Source organism: Giraffa tippelskirchi, chromosome 4 (genome assembly GCF_054371585.1).
Source record: "Giraffa tippelskirchi isolate mGirTip1 chromosome 4, T2T-mGirTip1v1.2.pri, whole genome shotgun sequence".
In the NCBI taxonomy this organism is placed as follows: domain Eukaryota; kingdom Metazoa; phylum Chordata; class Mammalia; order Artiodactyla; family Giraffidae; genus Giraffa; species Giraffa tippelskirchi.
In genome coordinates this window covers 66,575,754-66,603,649 of record NC_137278.1, presented here as the reverse complement: position 1 = coordinate 66,603,649, position 27,896 = coordinate 66,575,754, and the positions used below count along the sequence as shown (strand labels likewise).

The window sequence follows — 27,896 nt, the reverse complement described above, 5'->3', positions numbered from 1 at the left end:
GGTAGTGTATATATATCGGAGAAGGCAATGGCACCCCACTCCAGTACTCTTGCCTAGAAAATCCCATGGATGGAGGAGCCTGGTAGGCTGCAGTCCATGGGGTCGCTAAGAGTCGGACACGACTGAAGCGACTTAGCATAGCATAGCATAGTGTATATATGTTGATCCTATTTTCTCCGTTTGTCCCACTCTACCCTGCCCCCACTGTATTCACAAGTCCATTTTCTACATCTTGTCTCCATCCCTTCCCTGCAGTTAGATTCATCAATACCATTTTTCTAGACTCCATATATATGCATTAATATGTATGTGTTTGTGTTCCATCATGTCCAACTCTTTGGGACACCATGGCCTGTAGCCTGCCATGCTCCTTTGTCCACGGGATTTCCCTGGCAAGAATACTGGAGTGGGTTGCAATTTCCTTCTCCAGGGAATCTTCCTGACCCAGGGACCAAACCCACATCTCCTTTCTCCTGCATTGGCAGGTAGAGTCTTTAACACTGCACCACCACGCTGCACCACCTGGAAAGTCACACTTTAATATGCAATATTTGTTTTTACTCTTTTTAACCCACTTCACTCTGCAAGCTTGTGAAAAGTGAAAGTGTTAGTTACTCAGTCGTGTCTGACTCTTTGTGACCGCATGGACTGTAGCCTGCCAGGCTCCTCTGTCCATGAGATTCTCCAGACAAGAATACTGGAGTGGATTGCCATTCCCTTCTCCAGGGGACCTTCCCAATGCAGTAATCGAACCTGGGTCTCCTGCACTGCAGGCAGATGCTTTACCATCTGAGCAACCAGGGAAGCCCTAAGTTTGTGAAGTTGAAAATCAAATCAAGGGTTTGACAAGAAAAACTTCCATGGAAGTTTCCAGGGGAGAACTTCCACAGGAAGAATATATTCTATCCTCGTGCTGAGGCTCCCAGGCTCTGCACCTGGCTTTACAAACCACCAGGGGCTGCCTGCTCTAGAGTCGTGTGTTTCCCTGGTTTCAGCACACAATTGGGGTTCTTGGAGCCATACAAAAATCAGAGTTATGCGCAGGTCTCTCCTGTCCCTCCCTCTTCATTAAGGACAATTTGACTTCTGAGGAGGGTGGTCTTCCATATGCTGTTGGGATGACTTGACAAGTCCCCCATTTTCCTTTGGAAAAGGAATACACCAGGAGCTTCTGCAGCCTTGGGGATGGGCTGCTTGCTCAGTCATTCCTGCATCCAAGCTCAGAATCCCACCTAAGTCCAGACAGAAGGTCTTTCCTAACACACAGTCGGTTCTGACCTGGGCAGTCACCTACATTGATGTCCTCAGGCAGGAGGCAGGTGTGCATAGTTCTGGGGGGAAAGCTGATGGGCAACCACATGTCTCTGGGGATAACCTATGCCAGGAAATCAGGAGGTCATTCAAACAATTCTGGAGCCAAAGACACTGAGCATGGCCCAGAGGCAATGAAAGATCTTTAGGTCTTTGGTGAGTTCATGACTCGACTCCAGCTCCAGCTGCTGTAATTATGATCTTAACAGAACAGCAATTTCTTGCATCTCTTCTGAGGAGGAGGAGGAGGAAATAAGACAGAACAGCACTAGGATCTGGAAGGGGAACCTCTGTATGAGGAGTGCCACAATCCTTTGGCCACCTGATGGGAAGAGCTGACTCACTGGAAAAGACTCTGAAGCTGGGAAAGATTGAGGGCAGGAGGATAAGTGGGCAACAGAGAATGAGATAGTTGGATGGCATCACTAAATCAACAGTCATAAGTTTGAGCAAACTCCAGGAGATGGTGAAGGACAGAGGAGCCGGGTGTGCTACAGTCCATGGGGTCACAAAGAGTCAGACATGACTTAGCGACCGAACAACAATTGACTTCAGAGGCCACTCACCAAGCGATAAAGAGATGGAAGGAAGTTACCATATTTGGTTCATCCCTTAGTTTATGTAATATTAACTTCAGGTGAAATTGTACTGACAGTTCTCCTCCTGCCTCTTCCCTGTGCAGAGTCAAGACCTGCTGAGCCCACTGGAATGGGATTTCACTGTATAACTGGTAAAGGACGACTCAGTGCTAAGGCCTGAGATTACAGAAGGGTCAGTGGCCATACTCCAGGGTCCTCAATTGGTCTTAAGTCCCAAAACTCTGATGGTGAAGCAAGACTCCTTGACATGTCACCAACCCTACTGTTTCCAAGGGTCAGGATTAGCCAGGAAGCAAAACATCAAGGGGTGAAGTATCACCAGTCCAGAGGCCCTGCCGTGGATGTGGGCCAGGAGCCCAGCATCAGGCAATCAATAACCGGAACATGATCACCGGTGCTGCAAAGAGGAAGCAGCATAACAGAAACTGCTTATCCACGTACTGGGGCATTCCCAGGACAGCTGCAGGAGGCCACCCATCATTCATGGTCAATGCTGTGGCAAACAAGCCACAGGGAAAGACCCCAACTTCAAAATATATCTGGAAACCACCATCTCCAAATCCACACCCTTGAATCCCTTTCTGTTCTCCGGCTCTGGCCTCTGTCCTTGAGAGCGAGGAGGGGTCTGCTCTCAGAGGGCCTGCTGCCCAGTGCTGCCCCTGCTGTGGAACAGGATGACTTTGTTGCGGCCAATGCCAGCTTTGCCAGTGGGACACAGCTGTCTGTTAGGTCTTGTCTCCAGTCACTGATGTAAACACGGCCAACAGAAGAGAAGACCGTCCAGACTGACGGTGGCCTCCATGGCTGTGTCCAGACAGATGCTGCACTCAAAAGTGCTGTCCTGACCTCCGCTCTCACCAGCACCATTGCTGCTGCCCCTGGGCCCCCAACACTCAAGTTCTCAGGGGACGCATAGGCCAAGGACCCCTTGCTCGCCTTCCTTGGCTGTCAGCAAGCTTGGAGTGGCATTTCTCCCCAGAGAAATCCTGGATTAGTCTGTCCAGCCAAACCTCAGATCCCAACCAACAAAGACTATGGTTAACGGAAGCAGAGCCCGAATCACACAGTTTTAACATATGGGGGAAATTCAGGCTCCTCTGAGATTCTTCAAAAGAGTATTTTAAGATCCAGAGAAATGAAGTGTTTTGCTTGTCTGGGCCATGAATTCACAGTGCAGTCAGAAGTGATATCTAGTATAATAATGATTTAATTTTGACTTTAAAAGGGGGAATTCCACCTTATCTCGTGGGTGGATTCACTGTAAGAGAAACAGCACCAGACATGACCTCTGGAGCTTCAGTTTTGTCCATGTGATCTTGGGCAACCTGGTGACACTGGGCTCATTGCTGCATTTTTCTGAGTCTCATTTTCCATGTATCCAAAAAGAGAATAATTCTGGCCTCCCTGGAACTATTGGAAGGATCAAAATATAATAAAGTGTGTCAAAGAAATTTTCAAAGCATAAAACCCTTTACAGATGGAAGATACTTTCATTATTAGCTATGCACATACCTACCTTTTGCCAGTTAAATGAGGTCAGGCTGGCTCCCCACAGGCTTGCTCCCCACTTTAAATGGAAATTAAAACGCACCCTGCCCGTGGGTTCACATTCCAATCACCTACAATAGCTTCTTTTGAACATCATTAAGCAGCACACCTGAAACATACCATTCTTTCTTTTGAAACCTCCTGCTCATCACTTGACCATCCAGAATAGCACCTCAGGGAAAGGAGGTCTGAAACGTGAACAAAATCTTCCAAAATTCAAGGTAATTTTAACAGGAGCTGGGGATATATATATATATATGCATACCTTTGCCTTTGCCTCTCTCTTGAAAACTTTTGAATGACTAGTACCCATCCTTAGGTGCTGAAAAGAAATCTTTGCTTTGATATAATCCCTACGGTCTCCTAATGTATTTATCTTTAAAAAAAAGCCAGAACATGCCATCATTCAGAAATATTTAGAGCTATCGTTGAGGAGAGAAGGTCTTATTGTTGCTAGGGCAACAGTGATGCCATAGAAAAAGTATTGGAGCCAAATGGCCTTAGCACGAGGCCTGCTTAGATCATTTACTTGTTCAGAGGGCCCTGGAGTTATGCAACATAACCCTGGCCCAGCCTGTCCCCATGTTATCACAAGGATTAAATTGTGTTCATATACGACTCTCTATACACACTACTGAAGAACATGCATGAGTATATAAAGCATGCTGATCCTAATATTTACTGAGCACTTATGAGCTAGACAGGATTCTAGTTCATTCCATGTATCCTGTGTATCCCTGTGTGTGTGCTCAATCATGTCTGATTCTTTGGGGCTCCATGGACTATAGCCTTCCAGGCTCCTCTATCCATGGGATTCTCTAGGCAAGAATACTGGAATGGGTTGCCATGACCTTCTGCAGAGGATATTCCTGACTCAGGGATCAAACCTGGGTCTCTTATATCTCCTGCATTGGCAGGCAGATTCTTTACCACTCACGCCACTTGGGAAGCCTAATTCCATGTATTTTCTTGTTTAATATTCACAGCAAACCTTAGGGAAGAGGTACTATTTATAAAGGCACAGGAAGGCTAAGTGACTTGCCAAGGTCACACCATAGTAAATGGTAAAGCCTGGATTCAAGGCCAAGCAGTTTCCCAAGTTCATACTGGCCCCTCAGCAATGCATCTGCCATCTTGCAAGCAGAACTCTTCACCGGCTCCCTTTCACCTACAAATTGAAAGTCAAGTTCCTCAGCATAGCATGAGAGGCTTTATTACACCCACCACTGCCCATCTCAACTGGTTCATCTTCTACTGCCCTTTTTCAGATCTTTGTGACCACAGCCATAATAAACAGGAAGAAGAAAACCTATGGACACAGTAAATCTAGAACTGGACTGAGGTGAGGTACCTGAGGTGTGGTGGGCACTGAAGCTCTCCTCCAGTAGGGAAGCCCACCATGTTTTCTGCTCAACGAATTGCTACAGGAGGTCACCCCTCACAGAGCTCTACTCTCAGGAGTATCAGTTGGGAAGGGGCTGAAGAGGCGAGTCCAATTAATGACTAATGGTTCAAAGTAATAGACAAATTTCAACCATACTCCTAATGATCACTTAAGAAACCATTTGGTACATGGTCAAGGGGGTAAAAGCAGCCTAAGGAAAACACACAAAAACCTCTTCTCTCTTGAGGGTCTGTCTCTCATTCAAGGGCATTTTGAAAGCACCCCTTGACCCAGAGTCTGTTGAGACACAGCTGCAGAAATAATGCTCAGGGGACTTCCCTCTTAGCTCAGTGGCTAAGAATCCGCCTACAAATGCAGGAGACACAGGTTCAATCCCTGGTCGGTGAAGATCCCACACACTGAGGAGCAACTAAGCTCTTGCACCACAACTGTACAGCCTGTGCTCTAGAGCCTGGGAACTGCAACTACTGAAGCCTGAGTGTCCTAGAACCTGTGATCCGCAACAAGAGAAGCCACTGCAATGAGAAGCCTGCACACCACAACTACAGAGTAGCCTCTGCTTGCCACAACTAGAGAAAAGCCCATGTAGCAGCAAAGACCCAGCACAGTCATAAATAAATAAATCAAATTATTTTTTTAAAAAAGAAATAATTCTCAGGACTCCCTTTGTTTGTGTCCTGTGTGTGGATTTAATTCTCAGTGTCAGCCAAAGAATAGGATGAAGTTCTATGCAGAATTCAGGGCTCGTTCTGGGTTGCCACTTAGCGCTGTTATTTTCCTTTTATTTGTGAGAGGATATCAATATACCTTAAAACAAATGCTTTGCCTACTGTGGCATCTCTTCTTTATTGACTGAAAACATGGACAGTTATACATGAACATGACACCCACCACCCCCTCCTGGAGACCTGACTTTAGACTATTTACTTTTATGCAAACACACCCAGAACATTCCCCCTCTGTAATTCTCAATTCACCCACTTCTCTCTACCAGGAAGCTCTTACCATCATCCAAGAAGCCCCTACCTGTCCTTAAAGGTCCAGATCAAATGAATTGTCCCATGATTTTCCCCAAAAGAAAAAGTTTTCCCTTATTTCTTCCATCTGACCCAGGGGCCAGGGACTGTGCCTTTTTCATCTCTGTGCCTCCTAGGCAACTAGTACAGTGCTTTGTACAGAAGAGTGGCTTCTAAAATATTTGCTTAATTTGCAAATGACAAGACAGATATTAGAACAAGAAAACTCATTGTAATGGGAAGGGCTATAGAGGAAAGCAGAGAGAAGAAAAGCTGAAAAAGAAAAAAAGAGGGACAGATTCAGTGCCATTTTCCTAGTTACAACCGGCAATTGATTGCCTCAACTATCTTTAGTGGATTATCCACAATGAGGGTTGGCTTACCTCCAAAATTAAAATTTATCTCCAAGTCATACTGACTAAATCAAGCAATGTCAGACATAAAAATAGTTTGTAAACAATGTTCATAATAGTTTGTTTCATTTTTCTACTTCTGATATCAAGCAGACTTTAACTGGACATCAGTGCTAAACTTATGACAATATTACTAACACCAATACTATAAATTTGCATAATTGTTAAGCCATATGTCTACTACTTTCCATTTTCACACTGATAGCTAAATGATAAGTACATCAGAGCCCTAAGAAATAACTCACCTAAAACTAAATTGCCAAGCAAAAATTGATGCATTCTCTAATTCAACAAATCTGCACTGAGCACAAACCACATGCCAGCACCATCGTGGATCACAGAAAGAGCGTGACCATCATCTAAGAGAGCTCATGACCGAGATCACGGCTCAGGCCAAAACAACGTACACAACCATTAAGTTGGTAGGTTAGAACAGCTAACATTTTCTAGATGCTGGAGGGTTATCTAATTCCCTTCTATGCACATGGAAGCAGCACAGTCTCTGGAGTTGACCAAATCATAAATATCACAGAAGGCGCCAGTAGCCTCATATGGAATATGGCTTTTCTGATGAATTCTTAACTAAAATCACTCCTGGAACATGAACTTTTGATTAGGTCAACTGGTTCCCTTTAAAATGTGGCTTAAACTAATTCAAACATTCTTAATGTTATCCAATCTATGCTGAAGTATTTAAAGTGAATTACAGACATCATAAACCACTGATATCAACATTTACAGTCAAAATGATTTAATATTCTTAAGTCAGCAGGACTTGATTCTAGCAGTATTTGCAGTTCCTCTACATGCAGACATTTTACTGAATCACAGCTGCAAGCATCATCTGATAGATTGTACCAGTTCCTAAAATTCAGTCCCACTTATTGAAAATGTACTGCAACTGAAGTATAGCATCCTAATTATAAAGCAGGGCTGACCGTGGAAAATGTATTTGACTCTTCTGCTACTGTGATTTTTAAAAATTTACACTTCAATTCCCCATGAATGATAAAGGAATTTTACCTCACTTATTCAGTCCTGAACAACAAATGGGAATGTTCCTCCTTACTGCATTTGGACCTGGGAATATTTAGAGCATACATCAGTACTTTTCATTGCTAATAGGCCAATAGGTTTTCCCAGCGACATGAGAAAATGAATTATTCTGCATTAAATAAAATAGTATTTAATTACTACTGTTAAAAAACTTTAAATTTAAGACAACTAGAAAGTTAATATTTTATCTCACTGTCTTAATTCAGGATTTTTGTTAATTTAAAATTTTTCATTGGTTATTAATTAATAAGATGTGTGCCTTATTTTATTATTTCAGAAATAATTTTCCCAGTTATTTCTAGTTAGAAATGTCTGGAAAAAAAACTAGAACAATGGAAAAATCTCTTCCTCGTTTCAGCAAGCCACTGCTTGCTGAGACTCTCCTGTACATCTCAGAGGAAAGTGAGAGTAATTTCTATTGTTCTTTGAACGTGCAGTTCTGAAGAATACCTCCATCATACAAGAAGCTATGTTCCCACCCTAACTCACAACAAATGTATTTGCTTCATTCCTAGAATTAATTTTTTGTGATATAGCTCCTCTGATTTGAACTACTAGGATAGAATTTTTAGCTATAATTTTCCATGTTTTCAATCAGCCAATAAAGAAGAGATGTCACAATAGGCAAAGTATTTGTTTTAAAGTGTATGATATCCTCTCACAAATAAAAAGAAAGTAACAGAGCCAAGTGGCAACCATTTTCCCAGCACTAGCACTAAATACTGCAGAGAATTCCACCCTGTTCTTTGGCTGACATTGAGAATTAAATTCACACACAGGACACAGAGGGAGTCCTGAATATTATTTCTGCAGCCAAGTCTCAACAGACTCCCAATCAAGGGGTGCTTTCAAAATACCCTTGAATGAGAGACAGACCCTCAAGAGAGAAGAGGGTTTTGTGTGTTTTCCTCAGGCTGCTCCGACCCCCTCGTCCATGTACCAAATTGTCTCTTAAGTCATTATTAGGAGTGTGGTCAAAATTCTTCTGTCACTTTGAGCAATTAGTCATTAACTGGATTTGCCTCTTCAGCCCCTTCCTAATTGAAACTTCTGAGAGCGGAGCTCTGTGAGGGGCAACCTCCTGCAGTAAGTCATTGAGCAGAAAATCTGGTGGGCTCCTGTCCTGGTGCAGGGCTTTGCTGCCCATCACATCAGGTACCTTACCTCAGTCCAGCTCCTCATGTCACACAGCTCTATGAGCTGTGTCTAGATAATAAGAAGTCTGCTTTAACAAGTGTTCCTGAGCCTGTCTTCATTTTTATTGTTGTTATAATAATCACACCATTCTCAGGTACTGTATAGTTTTAAAAAACAACATCATAGGCATTATCTCATATAATTGCCACACTATTTCCAGATAAGTAAACTGAGACTCAAGGAAGTTAAGAGACTGGTTCAAATTCACATGATCTGTATGTTGCAAGCATGTACCCAGTTCCACCACCCCAGCTCGTCAGCTTCAAGGTCAGGACTTTGTCCACCTCACAGCAGTACTTCCTACTGGGAAGGTCTCCTTCAGAGTGTGGTCAGCTGATTGTAGACTTTTACCACCTTCAGAGACTCGGTCCAGGTATATTGATCTGCCACTTCTCTGTAGCCTGACAGTCTGCAGTTAAGGATTGCACCAGAGTTATTCTTAGGTAGGACAAGGTCTTTGTTTAGCCAAAACTCTCAATAGCCTCTCACAAATGAAGGCTAAAGTATTTGGTTGTACAGCCTTGAAGAGCTAAAGGGAAGTACAAAGCAAGGAAGGGGGCAGGGGAGGGTAGCATTCTAAACAATAATAAGGAATGAGTCACAGAGAGGGTTCAAAAGAAAGGTAGCCCAGGCTCTGCACAGGAGATAGTCAATAATCGCTCTGGAGATGGACAACTTGGATATTTAAAGCACAGAAATGTTTATCACTCAGTCCTAAGTTGTTCGCTTTTCTGTGATAGAATGTCATCCTCAGAGCCAGACTAGGGTATGGTAAGAGAGGCACCTAGGATGCAAAATTTCAGGGTTGTGCAGCACTGACCTCCGCCTAGTCCAAGCTCTGGGAATTCCCAGCAGGACACTGAAGCTTCAGTGAAGTCTGAAACATACACAGCCACATGTAGGTGATATTTTGAGAGAAAGAAAGAATTAGAACAGCAACCAGCACAAAGTGATAAGATTCAAAATATGATTACACAGTGTTTGGGATGGGCTTCCCTCGTGGCTCAGAAGGTAAAGAATCTGCCTGCAATGCAGGAGACCTGGGTTCGATCCCTGGGTTGGGAAGATCCCTTGGAGAAGGGCATGGCAACCCACTCTGGTATCTTGCCTAGTGAATTCCTATGGACAGAGGAGCCTGGCAGGCTACAGTCCATGGGGTTGCAAGAGTCAGACACGACTGAGCAACTGAGCACAAGTACAGCACTGTTTGGTATATAGATATTCGTTTTTGGTGAAATGGCCCATAAACTGAAATAAGTAAGCAAAAGGAGAAAAACTAGAACAGGAGCTCACTGGAAAAGTATATGTCCCTCCCCCAGGAATTTCAGGAGATATGAAGAGGGACACTGTCTCACTATTCATGATCTGGGGTTTGCAGACCAATTTAATTGGCTCAAATGGTAAAAAGGATTTGCCTGCAATGCAGGAAACCTGGGTTCAGTCCTTGGGTCAGGAAGATCCCCTGGAGAAGGGAATAGCCACCCACTCCAGTATTCCTGCCTGGAGAATTCCATGGACAGAGGGTCCTAGTGTGCTACACAGTCCATGGGGTCACAAAGAGTTGGACACAACTGAGCAACTTTTGCTTCATTTATTAGCAGAGTGATCCTGGCCTCCTGGAGACTCTCAGGACATCTGGGTGACCAGCAGTTGGGCTATAGTTATATGTGTGCTTTTTGTTGCTGTTTATTTACAATTTCCTATTTTTCAAGTTTCCTAGATACTTTATTATATTTTATGACTAATAAAGTCCTTTTTATCTCTCAACCTAATTCTATTCAGCCGTACGGGAAAGTAGGAGGGAAAATTATAATCACAAAGAGGAAAAGGACTCAGCAGTGTTTCTCCAGCTCCTACTGTCCATACACATCTATGACCAAGGACAATGTGGGAAGCCCTGAAGGATATCTTGAAACTCCGAGCACAAATTTTAACCCATCTGTAAATATATGAAGAAATCAGAACTTGGAATAATAAGCATTTGAACAAAATGCCTTGTGGTCCAATGGTGAGTGCTTTGGGCTGGGAGGATCAGGAGACTTGAGGTCTTTGTTCTGATCAATTTTGCCCTGCTCCCATGGGCAGGTGACCAGAATCAGATGCTTCCCGCTCTGCTACCAACCAACTTGATGACACAGGCAAGCCATTCAGCCACACCTGGACTCAGCTTCCTCCTCTATCAAAGAATACCAGCCTCCTAGAATTGTAAGGAAAGAATGACATTTTTGGAAAATGTGAAAAAAAATTTTTAAGTGAAACATGCTATAAAATAACCAGGGATTACTTTCACTGCTCTATTGTTTTTATGGTTGCAGTTCTTACAACAATAGCAAACACTGTGATAGAGACAAAGCAGCATGATAGGTGATATGGTTGGCCAACCAAATGTCATTTCCCAGTTCCTTATTTCTTGCCTGGCTCTAGTATAGAGGCTGGAAAATGAAAGACTCACTTTCCTAAACACTGAGAAGCTAGAAGTGAAGGCATGGCACAGTTTTGAGCAACAAAAAGTAAGAGCAATCTGTAGCATTTATGATTAGGTTTCTGCTTTCTTGATTAAAAATAAATCAGTATAGATGTCACCCTTCCTTTCTCCCGCATTGAAAGTGGACCTGATACTCAGAGTATGGAAACCACTTAACAACCACGAGGTAAAAGCCAAGAAAGTTAGAAACAGTAGATTCAACATCACTGAACCACTGAACCAACACCTTCAGTTCCCTATTCAAAGACTTCTGATTATGTAAGGAACACAAATTGCTATTTTTCTAACCTCTTTAAGTTACCTGCAGCTGAAAGCATTCCTGACTAATACAACATATATCTTATCCACTTCATGGCCCTTTGTCTTCTAAAAGAAATTTCTCTCCTGGTGATCTGTTCAGATAAAAAGTTCAGCTCAAAGAGTAGAGAGTAGAATGTTTCCTCCAAAGACCCATTAGCAATAAAGAGATAATAAAGAAAAATGGACAAATTTTCTCCACAAAATAGGATATCAGGCCACTGAGTCTCCCCATCTTTGTGATTGCCCTGCCAAAACTCTCAGCCTATAATGCAACTTTGACCACCTACCTGGCAGAGCTCTAATGACCAAAAGATATAGCAGCTATTAGAACTCTACCAAGACTATAAAATGCTTCATAATGGCTGAAGTTTAACCCAGGAGCCCATCCTTGGTCCAATTATCATATTCTAAGTTCTGCTGCTACTTACATACCTCTGCAGCTCGCTCACAAATCCATTTTCATTTCCTGTGTCTCTCTAGTAAGCTCTTGGTTTTTATTTCCAACTACCTTGTGAATATCTTTACCTCTATGTCCTAATATCACTTCCTACTCAGCCTGTCCAAAGCTGAACCACTCACCACCCTCCACAAAGCCATTCCCTTACCTATTTCCCTGGTTTCCAGTAATAGATGTCACCATTCACCTATTTACCCAGATAGAAAACTGAGTCATCTTCAGTGATTCTCTCTCTTCCCCTCTACATTCTAATTTAACTCCTTTTCTGTTGTCCTTGATCATATCCCATAATTTTTTATCTGAACAATAGATTATAAAATCTTTGACAGCTCTCTCTGCCACCAGGTTTTCTGAACTCCAGCCTAGACAGAAACCCTAAATCACAAAGTGGATCCCATCTTCATCTTACTTGACTGTTCACAGGTTCCATGTACCTGATGAATGAAGCCGGGCACTGGAGGATGGCCCCAAGACCCTCTGAGTGCCACTCCAGCTCCTCTCTTCAGGCTCATTCCTAACCTCTCTCCTTCCTATTCTTAACCTTCTTCTCTCCTTGGATCATTATATCCAATGGGTACCTGATGAGGTTTCTTTCTTTCCGTTCCTTACCTTTTTTCCTTTCTTTTCAAAAGTGGGCTTCCCTAGTGGCTCAGCTGGTGAAGGATCCGCCTGCAATGTGGGAGACCTGGGTTCAATCCCTGGGTTGGGAAGATCCCCCCTGGAGAAAGGATAGGCTACCCACCCCAGTTATTCTGACCTGCAGAATTTCATGGACTGTATAATCCATGGGGTTGCAAAGAGTGAGACATGACTGAGTGACTTTCACTTTCACTTTTCATTTCCTTATCATCAACCTAGTCCAGCTCTTATATATCATATTTGGATTATTCCAGGAACCTCCTAACAGTGCTTTCACATCTTTCTTTGCTCTAATCCACCCTATACCATCCAACAAAATCAAGTCACTGAAAAGACTCCTTTGACAAAGTTCCCATTAGCTTCAAATGGGACCTTTTTCCACTTCTCTGCCTGGCTTCTCTGACCCTCATTCTCATGCTGCTTCTTCATACTCCAGCTTCATCTTACACCCACTCCACTTGCACCCTTCACTCCACACACGTAGGGTACCCTCCACTCTCTGAACATTACTTGGCCTTTTCCATTCCATGTCGTTCTCATCCTTATTTCTGAATGCCACCTCCACCTATCTGCCCAGTCTTGACTCTTAGCTTTCCTGACCCCTATTTCCACGGGCAGCTTTCCACTAGGCTCTTGAGCCAGAAATGAGCTCTTCTTCCTCTGAAGTCTCATAATTCTAAATTTAAATTGCTCTTTAAATGAGGATTTGTTATTGCCTGCCCTACCATGTCATCATGTAGATTCAAAAGACTTGTTTCACACATCCTTGCCTTAAACATAGTGCCTCCTACATCACGGTGCAAAAGTACTAAGTAAATTGTTAAATAAATGTTAACAGATAAAATCTACTATTCAATCTGAGAGCACTTTCATCACACGAATTACTGAGTCATGGCCACTACCTGAGGGAGGAAGAAAGCTACTCTTGTCCCAGTAAAACCAGGACCAAAAAGGAAAGAATTTTCCTTAGATTAAGGAATTTTCCTTAGATACCACCACACACACACACACACACACACACACACACACACACACACACACGGCATGGCAGATAAACCCACTTATCCTTGCTTTCAGCACTGAAGTGGGGCTTTTTTGCTCCGCTCTGTTCTCATGGTCCTCAGTCTGTTCTGGGCCTTTTTGGTCCCAAAGCAACTTGCAATCACTCTGACTTTCCACTTCACTTTTCAAGCCCACATTCTTGGTAGTTCCAGAACACAGCTTCCTGCCAGCATATCTCCCCACCCTCTGTGACATCTGTCTCAGGGACTCAGTGAGAAGCAAGGAGCTGATGTTCAGGAAATTTGCTGCCCCCCTGTGATGAAAGGTGCAATCTTCATTACTCCCCAAAACAGAGCATCCCCATGGCTGTTGTGAAAGCAGACGCTGTGCCTTCACAGCTGCTTCCCTTGAGCAGTAGGAAATTGCCATCCCACTGTTCTCTTCATTTGACTCTGTCTCTTAAATATGTTGTTTTTCTCATTTTCATTAATAATCCTTCTTTAACACCTGATCAGCCTTGCTATCTGCTCTAGGTTAAAGCCTATTATTCCATTAGAGTTTGACATTTGGAAAGCAATGAGGCATTCATGCACAGGTAGTGCTAATGGGGAAAATGGCTTAAATCAGGGCTTTCTGCACCATGAAGTTGGAAAATGGGAGCGGTCAACAAGAAATAGAAGGCTGCTTCTGTGCCAGCTACAGAGGAGCTGAGCCCAAAACAGGCTGTGTCGCTGGTGAGGGGCTTGGGATATGATGTGACCTTTTCTGAGACCTGGGGTTATTGATCAGGCAGGTGTGTAACTCCTAGATCATATGTCTAGGTTCTTTTTAAGAACCTGGAGCAGCCTAAGGGAAATTAGGCAACAGGCCTGATGACAAGTCAGCAAGGCTAAAGAAAGGCCACTGGATGTGTCTGCCTTCCCTGACTCTGATTCTCCAGTGTCAGGGCAGACTGTTACTAGGCGGACCACAGAGGACATTCTCCAGCCTCTGGATGGTCCGCTGTGCTGGTCCTTTTTGGGGTGTGTGAGCTGAAAGTAATCGGGACTAAAGTAGCTACAGAAATAGAGGGTGATGCCACCCCACATGAAGAATGAGCCAGTATATCTCCCAGTTTTTCTACCTATACCTGTTAAGCAAAAATAACTGTTTATATTTGGTTTATTTATTCACTTATCACGTATTCAATACCTGCTTACTGAAGACTTACAGATTAGATCTCTGCCCTCATAGAACTTACAGTCCTTATCATTTCCACTTCCACCTTCAGAGTAACTATACCTCCTCCATGTTACAAGGGGAAATGTCATCTTCAATTCTGAGATGCAAAAAGAATTATAATCTTAGTGGATATGAAATCTTGGACTTGCAAGAAATACACATTTCTTTCATTTCATACAATGAAAGACTGTATGGCATAGACATACAGTCTATGCCATGTATGGGGCTTAGGTTCCTGGTGCCTCGAGTCCCACCTCACAGGCTGGTTATGTGGCATCCCCTCTGAGCCACTGAAACTTTCCAGGGTGCCACTGTGAAGCCAAGCATGGGTTTGTAATAAAGGTAAATCATCTCAGATTCTGGAAACCTCTCCCCCCTCTCTCCCTTCCCCGTTAAGAACACAAGGTATAATCTGGTTTTTCGGTTTAGCTATTCCAAAAAAGAGAAACTGACTTTCAGCAGCTTCTATTTTCACACAGCCAAAATTTTCTGAATCTTTGATTCCCAGACTCACTAAAGGCCTAGAAACCTGCTTAAAAGAAAGAAGAAAAAATAGAGAACAAATACTAGTTAGAAGCCAAAATGATTATCCTGCCTGGAGATGAAGTAACTGAAACGCTGGAAGAGCTCTGCTCCAATCCCCATATGGTTATACACCCCCAAATGTGGTGGCAAATTCTGGGAGGTACCTGCTGCTCATGGCTGCCTCTCACTCATCAGTAGATCCTGAGACTTGCAATAACTTGAGACTGTGGTACAATTGCTCCAACTTACATAGATTAGCCACAGAAAGAGGGGAACACATGCATCCAGCAATCATCCCTAACCCAGTTCCCTGCCACTGATATAACTTCACTCCCACTCTTATCAGGCCAGAGAGTACTACGAACTGACTCCTACCGCCATTTCAGTTTTTCTCTTACCTTACCTTCCAGCATCTATTCTGTCATCTTTTTCTTCCCATCTCCTGCCCTCTCAGTTGCTTCTAGGGAAACTAACTGAGGTGCTCACTGAGAGAACACTCTCTTTCTCCTGCGCACCCCTGCTGCAGATCTCCCGTGACCTCAGTCCCCTGTAGCCAAAATACAGTAAAAGAGGATGAGCATGGCAGAAGAGGAGACAAGTGGTGGGGTCCGTGTCAATTCTTCAGGCTGGAGGGGAGTTGTAACAGTCTGAGGAAGTTGAAAACCCATTTTAAAAGGTCAGTTAATTGGCTGATGGATCTATTCAGTGACTTTATTAAAAGTTATGTGCCTGTCACTGTGGGGTCACCTCCAAAAGAAAAAAAAACACATAACATATCTTATTGTGTTCAAAGAGGCTCCACTTAATATGGGAGGAAGGGCATACACACAGATATCTGGATGTCAGTGATGATAACAATAATAGCCACTATAAATTAAACACTTATAAAGTGCTGAGTGCTGTGCTAAATATTGCTATACTAAAGCAATATTTTATTTACTTGTCACAACATCCTTTTATGGTAGATATTAACATTAGCCCCCATTTGCAGATGAGAAAGCTGAGACGCAACGATTTTTTTAACTTGACCAAAGGCCTTTAATACAGAATTCTAATCCAACAACAATAGTTTATAACAGTTCATTGAATCTTTGTTTCTAATAATGAAAAGGCAGAAATTATGTAATTATTCAACAATAAAGAAATGTTAAACTAATTATAAGAGAACCATAAGGCTAAAATTTTGTGCAGCCATTAAATTCAGTTATTGAAAATAAGATCACACAGGAAAATACATATGACAAATGTTAATTTAAAAAAGAACAGGAAGGACTTCCCTGGTGGTCCAGTGGCTAAGACTCCAGGCTCCCAATACAGGGGCCCAGGTTCAATTCCTGGTCAGGGAACTGGATACCACATGCCGCAATAAGAGTTCACATACTGGAATTAAAAGATCCTGCATGCTGCAATGAAACTGAAGATCCTGCATGCTGCAACTAAGACCTGATGCAGCCAAATAAATAAAAAAATTTTTTTAAAGAACAGGATACAAAAATGTATATGCCTTATAATACCAATTATATGTGTTGAGGGAAATGGAGAAGAGGGGAGGGAGGAAAAGAGAAGGAAGGGCTCAGAAGGAAATATATCAAAATGTTAATAGTGTGTCAGAACTTCAATTTGTACACTCCAAATATATGCAGTTTATTGCATCTCAATTCTACTCAATGAACTTGTTTAAAAATGTTAACAGAAGATTTCCTGGTAGTAGAATCATATATGATTTTAATTTTACTTTTTATTGTCCAATCCAAATATCTTACAAAGATTATCCATTGCTTTAATAATCATGTAAAATTCATGTTAATTTTTAAAAAGGGAACTCCAGGAGTAACACTGGAGGATATTCTGGTTTAATTGATAGAGGGTAGGACTCCAGCATATTTTTGTTGTCTTATCACCCCTGGTGGTCCTCACATGCAGTCAGGCATGGGAACTAGTGATATGCACAGAGCATCTGGTCCAGTGCCTGGTCGGTACTTGATGCTTGATAAATGGTGGCCATCACCATTACCACCATCATCACTCTTGTTATGCTTTTTATGTATATCAGCATTACTGGCATATTTACATTCTCATATGAAGTGGAAAAAGAAAAACATCTAGGTGGAGCAGATGGCTCAGACCTTGGCAGATTCACTGGAAACTTCAGTGAGTAATCAGGTGTTGGAACTGGTGATATTTTCCTGTCATAGACTCTGTCAGAAGCTTTCATCTCTCCATGCCTGTGGGATTAGTAATGCAGAGCACTTTCAGACTATTAGTGGATAAAACTACAATGCAAAAACTTTTTACTAAAATTAACGATGCCAGGCCAGCCATAAAGAAATTCATCTCCCAAGTGACATGCTCAGCAGAGTTGCACCAGCTTCTATAACAGATGTCTAGACAATTTGACTTTGAAATACATACCTCACACCTAAACAGCCTAAAGTTTCCCAGTCAGTGCCCAGCCAAAGTTCAAAACCAGAGACCACACAGGAATAGAGGATTGAAGATTATAAATAAACTTATTCATAGGGAAAACAGAGTGAGTACAGCAAGCTAAAAATTGATTGCCCAGAGAGGATGACTCATCAATGAGACCATAAAAGACCATCTTGCAGAGATCACGCAGCAAGACAGTTCATTGTCCTTAAACATTAACTGCCTGTCACACCAGGTCTCCCATCAGCAGACTGCAAAGCCCAGAGATGGCCTCGTTAAGCTTTCTAGACATCCCCACCTAGCAAAAAAAAACCAACAACAATCCACTTCTTCTCTATCCCACTTAGCACTGAAAGGAACCTCATCCAAACGCAGTGCCCTAGATTCCTAGCGTGTCAGCCATTTGAAAAGCTTTGGTTTAGGGCAGTCTGGCTGCCTGATCACTTTAAGACATTACATGTTTTAACTGAATATTTCAGGGCTAAAGAATTCTGCAGGTGGATGAGTTTAGATCGAAAGCAATCTGAGACAATCTCCAGATGCTGAGACAGTAGGAAAACCACTCTTACTGCCTTAATCATGTCTCTTGAAGCATCAAAACAACACAGGACCATGCGGTTATGTCATTTATAAAACTGATTTCCTGCTACCTGTTTCTGCAGGATGGTAGGTATAATTTCAGACACTCAAAATTTATCTCTAGAGTTCTGAGATTTTATCAAAATGGCAAGCCTGTAAATGATACTGAGATGCAAGGATACCAAGAATACCACGAGGAAATACCCTGAGGAAAATCAAAAGAAATGCTATTCATCCCCACAAACATCTCCTAAGCCCTAGCTGTGAAAATACGTTGTGATTACTGGGGCTGGGAAATAAATCAAACATCAATCTTTTTATTTAAGGAACTCAAGCCCTAGAGAGAGGAGATGAGGTGGGCTAGGACCTAAAGAGATAGATGAGAAATTGTGAGGTCACACAGGAAGCATAAGAAAGGGTCTATACAATTAGGATGGAAGAGAGATGACTCTCATTTGGTGTGTGGGTCAGAGAAGGCTTTGAGCAGTTGATGGTATTTGAGTTGGGCTTAACATGGGTAAGACATGAACATATCTGGACATGAATACCTCATAACACAAAAAAAGAGTCTGAGGTCCTTTCAGAGGGTGGGACCAGCATGGGACCAGCCAAACCTAAAAAAAAGAGTCAGGAGAATGCCTACCAGAGGCTAGTCAAGAGTCATATGACATTAGACTGAAAGTGGGGCCACATTCAGGGACAAGTCACCCAATATATGCATGAGTGACAGCAAGTGCCACAGTCCAATATGCCATCTGAGTTACTAGCTGGCAAGGACTGGTAAAGAAGAAAGATTGGTTAAATATATCATAGCACATCTGCAGAGAAGACTATGCTGCACTCATTAAAAGAAATTATATACATGTGCACTTATTGTCATGGAAAGGGGTTCTCAATATACTAAGGAGGAAAAAAGGAAGTTATAGAATGTCTATGTAAAAGATCATCTATGGGGTTTCCTTGGTGGCTTAGTGGTAAATGAAGCTACCTACCAATGCAGGAGACATGGGTTTGATCCCTTGTCCAGGAAGATCCCACACGCTACAGAGCAGCTAAGATCCCACACGCTACAGAGCAGCTAAGCCACAACCACAAAGCCTGTGCTCTAGAACCCAGAAACCACAACTACTAAAGCCTGCGAGCCCTAGAGCCCATGCTCAGCACCAAGAGAAGCCACCACAATGAGAAGCATGCACACCACAACTACACAGTCACCCTGCTCACAACTAAAGAAAAGCCTGTGCAGCAACAGACCTAGCATAGCCAAAAATAAATAAATAAATAAAGATCATCTAGGACTGTATCAAGATGAATCTGACTTTACTCACTTACATGTACAAGAAACATCACATTCTTCACGCCAACTTGGATCTAACTTTGAGCCCCCAGTCTGGCAGAAAGTTCCATCTGAATCAACAACAAGGCATACTACATCATATGCCCACATCTGTACAAGATTCTCAGAACCTTAGATGGTGCCCACAAAATAAAATATGGCCCCTACACTTCAGTCCATCATCTTCTCCTATAAACCACCTCATCACCCATGCCTGCGTGTTCCTTGAAGTGTGCCAAGCATATTAGAGGAAAACCTAACATAGCTAAATAGCAACAGCTTAAACAAGGTAGAAATTCTCTCTCTCATATAAAATAATTTCAGAGGAAGGCAACTGAGGGCTGGCAGGGTCTTGTCTTTCTGCCCCACCACCCTAAAACATGGCTTCCATCCTCAAGGCCACCTTGTGGTCCAAGAGGGCTGCTAGAGATCCACCATTGCATCTTCACTGTGGGCCAAGAGGAAAGCAGGGAAAGAATTGTTAAGGAAAGCAAGGGAAGAATTTTTGATACTAAGAGAATAGTTGATAGGGTAGGATGAGGCCAAAAAATGTTTCTTATTTATACCTCAATTGTCCAAGGGAAGTATATCTCTGAATAACAAAACTTTACAGACTATTTATTTTGTTGTACTCTGCCCAGGTGCTTGTGTGTGTTAGTCGCTCAGTTGCATCTGATTCTTTGCAACCCCCATGGACTGCAGCCCACCAGGCTCCTCTGTCCATGAGATTCTCCAGGCAGGAATACTGGAGTGGGTTGACCATTCCCTTCTCCAGGGGATCTTCCCAACCCAGGGATCGAACCTGGGTCTCTTGCACTGCAGGCAGATTCTTTACCATTTGAGCCACCAGGGAAACCCATGTGCTTAGGATTATCCTAAACTCAATACTCAGGTAGAATCCACCTTGTCAGAGGGGGCTTTCTACCAGGTTAATATTCCAGACAAGGTCATTCATGCCTACTTATCCTCAGAGCCCTCAGACACAATATTCCCTATGTTCTTCACTGCTTTGCCTTATTTGTTCCTTGAATTCTTACAGTCTCAGGAGCAAATTGGAGAAGGCAATGGCACCCCACTCCAGTACTCTTGCCTGGAAAATCCCATGGATGGAGGAGCCTGGTAGGCTGCAGTCCATGGGGTCGCGAAGAGTCGGACACGACTGAGCGACTTCACTTTCACTTTTCACTTGCATGCGCTGGAGAAGGAAATGGCAACCCACTCCAGTGTTCTTGCCTGGAGAATCCCAGAGATGGGGGAGCCTGGTGGGCTGCCATCTATGGGGTCGCACAGAGTCAGACACGACTGAAGCGACTTAGCAGCAGCAGCAGCAGCAGCAGGAGCAAATACACAGAGCCTTCTTATAAAGTATTCTTAGGCCAGGCTGACTCAGGAAAAAAGCCATACACCTGTTTATAATGTAACATCAGAAGAAAAACAGCTAACACTTATGAATGTTGTTATACACCAGGCACCCTATTAATTGCTCAATAAATATTAGCTATTATTATTGAGCTATATTAGCTATTACTTATTGAGCAGTTAACAGGGTACCTGGCACATCACATGCACACACATCAACACACACACACACACACACACACACATGCACATGCACCCACGTTTGTGTGATTATTCCTCAAAAATGCTCTGTGAGGCAAATATTCTTATTATCATTTCACAGGAGAGAAATCAGAAGGTCCAAGAGGTTAAGTGGTCTGCCCGGGGCATGTCCGCTGCTGCTTCCACACACACTACACAGCGCTGCTTCCATAGCAACAACACATTTTAGCAAATTTCTCATTATTTTTAGGCACAACTCTTTTCTTCCACACTCTAATTTTGTCTGTCACCCTCTGGGCTATGATAAGTTGGAAATCTAATTAGTAAGCTTGTGACAGTGAGGGTTTACACAGAACAGATCATTATTTTCTTCCTTGCAAGAAGCAATTCAAAGGGATGTGGAGGTCAGGGGTTTTCCAAATCCCCTAATCCTTGACTACACCTTTGATCTGATCATCTGGATGATAATAATGATGATTACTAACATCTACTGGACACTTGGGGCTTCCCCAGGTGGCTCAGTGGTAAAGAATTCGCCTACAAGGCAGGAGATGCGGGTTCAGGTCGGGAAGATCCCCTGGAGGAGGAAATGGCAACCCACTCCAGCATTCTTGCCTGGAAAACCCCACGGACAGAGGAGACTGACAGGCTACAGCCCATGGGGTCACAAAGCATTGGACACAACTTAACGACTGAGCACCCACACACACCAGACACTTACATTCTAAGCATTTAACCGGTATTAACTCATTTCATTCCTACCCAGTGACCCTACGGGGTAGTTAGTATTATTATCCCTATTTCGCAAACGAGAAAACTGAGTTATAAAAAGGTTAAGTAACTTTTCTAAAAACTGCAGTAGAGAATATTGAAGCTTGAATTTGAACCCAAGTAGAATGACCCTGGAGCCTGAGCACTAGCCACTCTGGTGCAAACATTTTTTTTTAACTAGTAAGAGAATAGCTGAAGAATGGGTAATCTGGACCTTTCTATCATTCCTCAATAAACCTATCCTAAAGGATCAACTCCTGGCAATTCTCAGCAGAGGTTCTGCCTCTCTGCAAAGGTAAGGGACACTATAACCTCCTCATCTAAACACTTAGAAGCCTCCTCAGCCCCTTCAACATCCTGTCTCCCCTTAATGATAGTCAATACAGGTTGCAGGGACTGACAACTCAGTGATCCATGAACTATTAACTGGAGCTATTTTCAGCTTCTAGGGATCAATTCCAACTGCAAGGGGTAATAAGGGCCAGGCCAATAAGCTGGAAAAAAGGACAGATCTGAGGGCTCAATAGGAAAAGACAGCCTTGAAAACATTTAGGCCTAGAGGAAACATGTTGGGTAGAATGAAGCAGGATGGCAGTACATCTTGAGTCAATCAACAACCTTAGCCAAGGCACCACCACTCCTGCTGGGAGGACAGGTGTTGGCACTGAGAAGGGATATATGAGAAATAAAAGACACACACGGCCTCCTCCCTCTAGGAATTAATGATCCATCATAAACATTCAACAGTCCATAATAGTTGGCAACAAAGATGTTCTGGTCAATCAAATATGCTAGTTAGTTGAGAATTGCTACATAGATCATTCAAGGGTTGTTAATTTCCTAGAATCCAAAGAAAACAAAATAGATCAGATTTTTTTTAAATCCAAAAGTGAATAAGAAACATTGAGAAATTAGTGATCTACTTTTGGCACCTCCAGCCTTCCTTTTCAGGTGTACTGTTCTCTCTTAATCCCCTCTAATATCTCTCTTACCATCCCCTATAATGACCAAGAGCCCCATGTTCTTTCCATTTGTGAGCCTGCCAAATCTATTGATAGAAAGGAATCTGAGAGTACTGAGGTATGAATTGGACCATGCTTTTTTATATTTTAATGGGGTTCAGATCTTTAAATAAAGGCATGAATATTAATGGTGGATTTCAGTTCAGTTCAGTTCAGTTCAGTCTCTCAGTCGTGTCCAACTCTTTGCAACCCCATGAATCACAGAACACCAGGCCTCCCTGTCCATCACCAACTCCCGGAGTCTACCCAAACCCGTGTCCATCGAGTCAGTGATGCTATCCAACCATCTCATCCTCTGTCGTCCCCTTCTCCTCCTGCCCCCAATCCTTCCCAGCATTAGGGTCTTTTCCAATGAGTCAACTCTTCGCATGAGGTGGCCAAAGTATTGGAGTTTCAGCTTCAACATCAGTCTTTCCAATGAACACTCAGGACTGATCTCCTTTAGGATGGACTGGTTGGATCTCCTTTCAGTCCAAGGGACTCTCAAGAGTCTTCTCCAACACCACAGTTCAAAAGAATCAATTCTTCAGTGCTCAGCTTTCTTCACCGTCCAACTCTCACATCCATACATGACCACTGGAAAAACCATAGCCTTGACTAGACGGACCTTGTTGGCCAAGTAATGTCTCTGCTTTTAAATATGCTATCTAGATTGGTCATAACCTTCCTTCCAAGGAGTAAGTGTCTTTTAATTTCATGGCTGCAATCACCATGAATATTAATGGTGGATTTCAGCCATTTGTTAACTTACTAGGGAAAGTGTATAGAGGTAGGCAGTGCTTTGTATGTTTTGACTCTGTTTGAAAAGATTAAACCAAAAAGTTATAATAAAAAATTTTAAATGAGCAGAAAGGGTAGATCAAATAAAATACACAGATAACCAGAAACTAATTCTCGTATATATTAATTTCAACTTTCTCAGTACTGAGCTATTAGTTAAGGATCTAGGCTGGGTAGAGACCAAGTCTTATGTTCATATCTTCAGTGCCTGGTACAAAACTATAAGCATTTGAGAAACTTTTATTGAACTAAACCGAAGATAGTAATTGGAATTTATAGTACTTCCTATCTTTTCTAAAAATTTAATGGAGGAAGACCTTAGTGAGAAATGAAAGGTTGAGCAAAGTAGCATTAAAGAAAGGAAATAGAAATCAAGGAATTTAAACAATTCCCAGATTGGCAATGAGTCCCTGAGCTAGAAAGAATTAACTATCATTCTTTCAACTACAATTACAGTTTTATGAAAACCAACCAACAGCTACTAAAGAACATAAAGAACGTGATTTGAACTTGCCTTTCCATAAAGTCTGAACATGTTGAATTTATATTATAAAACATACTACCGGTGTTGGTGGTAATAAAAATGTTATACTGAAATGTTACTAAAAACTGGTTTTGGTTTTTCTACATGAAAATATATATAAATTAAGGGGGGCGAAGGAGCAGAAAAAAACTTCAACCATGTTAAGTGTTCCCTGTATAAGAAAATACTTAGAGTCAAGGAATATCTTCACTTTCAGCTAAAGATGGTAGACTGAACACATGTATCTTCCCCTCAAGCTCTCTAAAATCACAATAAAGGAGAATTTAAAGGTACAAACTCAAAAGAACAATGGGGAAAGCAATAATGTATTTTATAAACTGGAAGTTAGGAAAGCAAGTAAATTCAAGTTCTCTGGCTCAGCAGGCCCTAAATAAGCTGAATTCTCTTAGCCAGCAGGAAAAGAACAAAGAACAAGTCCAATTTATACCGCGGACCCCCCTCCAAGAGGCCCAGAAAATAGCAGTGCCTTTTGATATAAGGGTGAAGGTGAAGATAAAAGTGAGATGACTGGTTGGAAATCTGTTTAAGAGCAAATACAATGACAACCAGGTGAATCCTCTTCCCCAGCTCTGGTGGAGGACTAAAGGTTTATTTTCTGTTTAAGAGCCCTTGGACTGGGGGAGACCATGCCCAGTTGAAGAAAAGGACACTGTACTGAAATAAAGGAAGTTAAATAAATATATACATACAGTCAGTCCTTCATATCCTCAGGTTCCACATCCACACATTCAACCACCCACAGATCAAAAAATTTCCAAAAAGTTCCAAATATCAAAATTTGAATTTTCTGGGTGTCAGAAACTATTGCAGTACATTTACTTTACATTTACAACTATTTACACATCTTTAAAAAAATTTTTTTTAATTGACAGATAATTGCTTTACAATGTTGTGTTGGTTTCTGCCATATGACAACATGAATCAGCCGTAAGTGTACATATATCCCCTCTTGAGCCTCCCTCCCATGCCCCCATCCCATCCCACACCTCTAGGTTGTTACAGAGCACTGTATGGAGCTCCCTGCACCATACAGCAAATTCCCACTGACTATCCATTTTACATATGGTAATATATATGTTTCAATGTTACTCTCTCAGTTGGTCCCACCCTCTCTTTCCCCAGCTGTGTCCAGAAGTCTGTTCATACGCCTGCATCTCTAGTCCTGTCCTGAAATAGGTTCATCAGTACATTTTCCTAGATTCCATATATATTCGTTATTATGTTTGTTTTTCTCTTTCTGACTTACTTACATACCTTTTTACATTTATATTTTATTGGGTGTTATAAATGATCTTTTGTTTTTCAGTTGCTCAGTCATGTCTGACTCTTTGCGACCCCATGGATTGCAGACACCAGGCCTCCCTGTCCTTCACCATCTCCCGAGCTTGCTCAAACTCATGTCCATTGAGTGGGTGATGTCATCCAACCATCTCACCCTCAGTCATCCCCCTCTCATCCTGCCTTCAGTCTTTCCCAGCATCAGGGTCTTTTCTAATGAATCAGCTCTTCGCATCAGGTAGCCGAAGTATTGGAGTTTCAGCTTCAACATCAGTCCTTCCAATGAATATTCAGGATTGATTTCCTTTAGGATGGACTGGTTGGATCTCCTTGCAGTCCAAGGGATTCTCAAGAGTCTTCTCCAACACCACAGTTCAAAGGCATCAATTCTTTGGCACTCAGCTTTCTTTATGGTCCAACTCTCACATCCATACATGACTACTGGAAAAACCATAGCTTTGACAAGCAAATTTGTCTGCAAAGTAATGTCTCTGCTTTATAATAAGATGTCTAAGTTTGTCATAGCTTTTCTTCCAAGGAGCAAGGGTCTTTTAATTTCATGGCTGTAGTCACCATCTGCAGTGATTTTGGAGCCCAAGAAAATAAAGTCTGTCACTGCTTCCATTGTTTCCCCACCTATTTGACATGAAGTGATGGGATCAGATGCCATGATCTTCATTTTTTGAATGTTGATCTAGAGATGCTTTAAAGTACACAGAGGGATGTGGGGAAGTTATATACAAATACTAATGCCATTTTATATATATGGGACTTGAGCAGCCAAGGATTCTGATTATGGGGGTCAACCAGTTTGGTATGGTCCTGGAACTAGTTTCTCACAGACACCAAGGAATGATCATACTGATATTAACACTCCCAGATTTCTTCCCCTATTTGGTTACTGAATGCTGACAGCCAAGCACATATACAAACATAAACATAAACACACATACGTTCATGCACACACACACACACACAAAGGATACAAGATCCTCTCTGCATATCTGACTAGTCCCAGAGAACAGACTAATAACTGATACCAGAGGCCTCCCAGATAAATACCCCAACCAGGTCTCCCTGTGGTGAAGACCATAGCAAACAAGCTCAAACAAAGCTTCTAATCTTCTTTAGGACCTCACATTTAAACATACAGTAAAGAATCATCAGATATTTGAAGAATGCATCTACATAAAAGTCTGACACTATAATAAAACAAATCAAAAGGCAACTTGGAGGCTATGAGGAAGAAAACTTACCCAAAGTCTTATAATTAATAATCATCAGAAAGATAAAATAATAAGTTGCACCAATAAAACAAGAAAGGTATTCTATTTTTACAAATAAACATTCAAAAAACAATTTTAAAAAAGTTCTTAGAAATTAAAATTATGACAGTGGAAATGAAAAATTGAAGAGAAAGGAGAGCAAATAATTTTGAAGAAACATTACAAAAAGAGAGAAATAAAAGAGAGAAAATATGAGAGGAAAATAAATGAAAATTAGGAAATTAGTAAAGGATGTTAAACTTTGAAGTAATAAGAATAGTGTATGTATTACTTTGATAAACTTTTAAGCTACATGAAAAAGATTTTTCCTGATTCGAAAAATTGTAAGAATTTAGAATGCAAACATCTAATAAAAATAACCAGCAATTATTTAGAATGTGCTATGCACTGTTCTAAATAGTTTATACCATTAGCTCATTTCATTCAAAACAACCCAATGACCTTGCTACTATCATTTATCCTTTGCTGTTTTTATCTTCCTTTCAGCAATTGAAGCTCAGAGAAGGAAACTACATATATTCACTTAGTAAATAATGGAACCAAGCTTTCATGGTACAAGGAGCCCTAGAACCTAGTTAAATACTGTGTCTGGAGAATTTTAAGAAAAACCTTGCTGCCTCTAGAGGGTGGAACTTGTGGGATTTCTCCTACCTGGACACTCTTCCCCAACCCATCACATCTTTGTTTTTGTTTAGTCACTTCAGTCCTGTCCGACTCCTTGCAACCCCATGGACTATAGCAAGCCAGGCTCCTTTGTCCATGGAATTTTCCAGGCAAGAATATTGGCATGGGTTGCCATTTTCTTCTCTAGGGGATCTCCCCAACCCAGGGATTGAACCTGTGTCTCCTGCATTGGCAGGTGGATTCTTTACCACTGAGCTACCAGGGAAGCCCCCACCACATCTAACTACCTTCTATTCATCCGTAAGCATCCAAGTCAAGGCTTACTTAACCCACAAGTCTAGGTTCAGCTTCTTTGTTTTATATGCTTACAGAACTTGGTGCCCAGCTTCCAGTACCTTCATTATTATGGTGATCTCATATCCTCATGTGTGTTCCTAGTTACATACACAACTAGTTACATCCCCAACTAGAATAAAGTCTATAAAGCCATGTTTTTACTCAACTCTATAGCCCTA

The 27,896-nt window shown here is 42.0% G+C and overlaps 1 long non-coding RNA gene and 1 pseudogene across 1 annotated transcript in view; both read right to left on the bottom strand.

Annotated features, from left to right (window-relative positions):
• Positions 1–27,896, bottom strand: part of LOC145545350 (uncharacterized) — a 439,405-nt gene that overhangs the window by 321,321 nt on the left and 90,188 nt on the right. The window lies entirely within an intron of this gene.
• LOC145544507 (E3 ubiquitin-protein ligase RNF185-like) lies at positions 2,273–3,771 on the bottom strand (annotated as a pseudogene).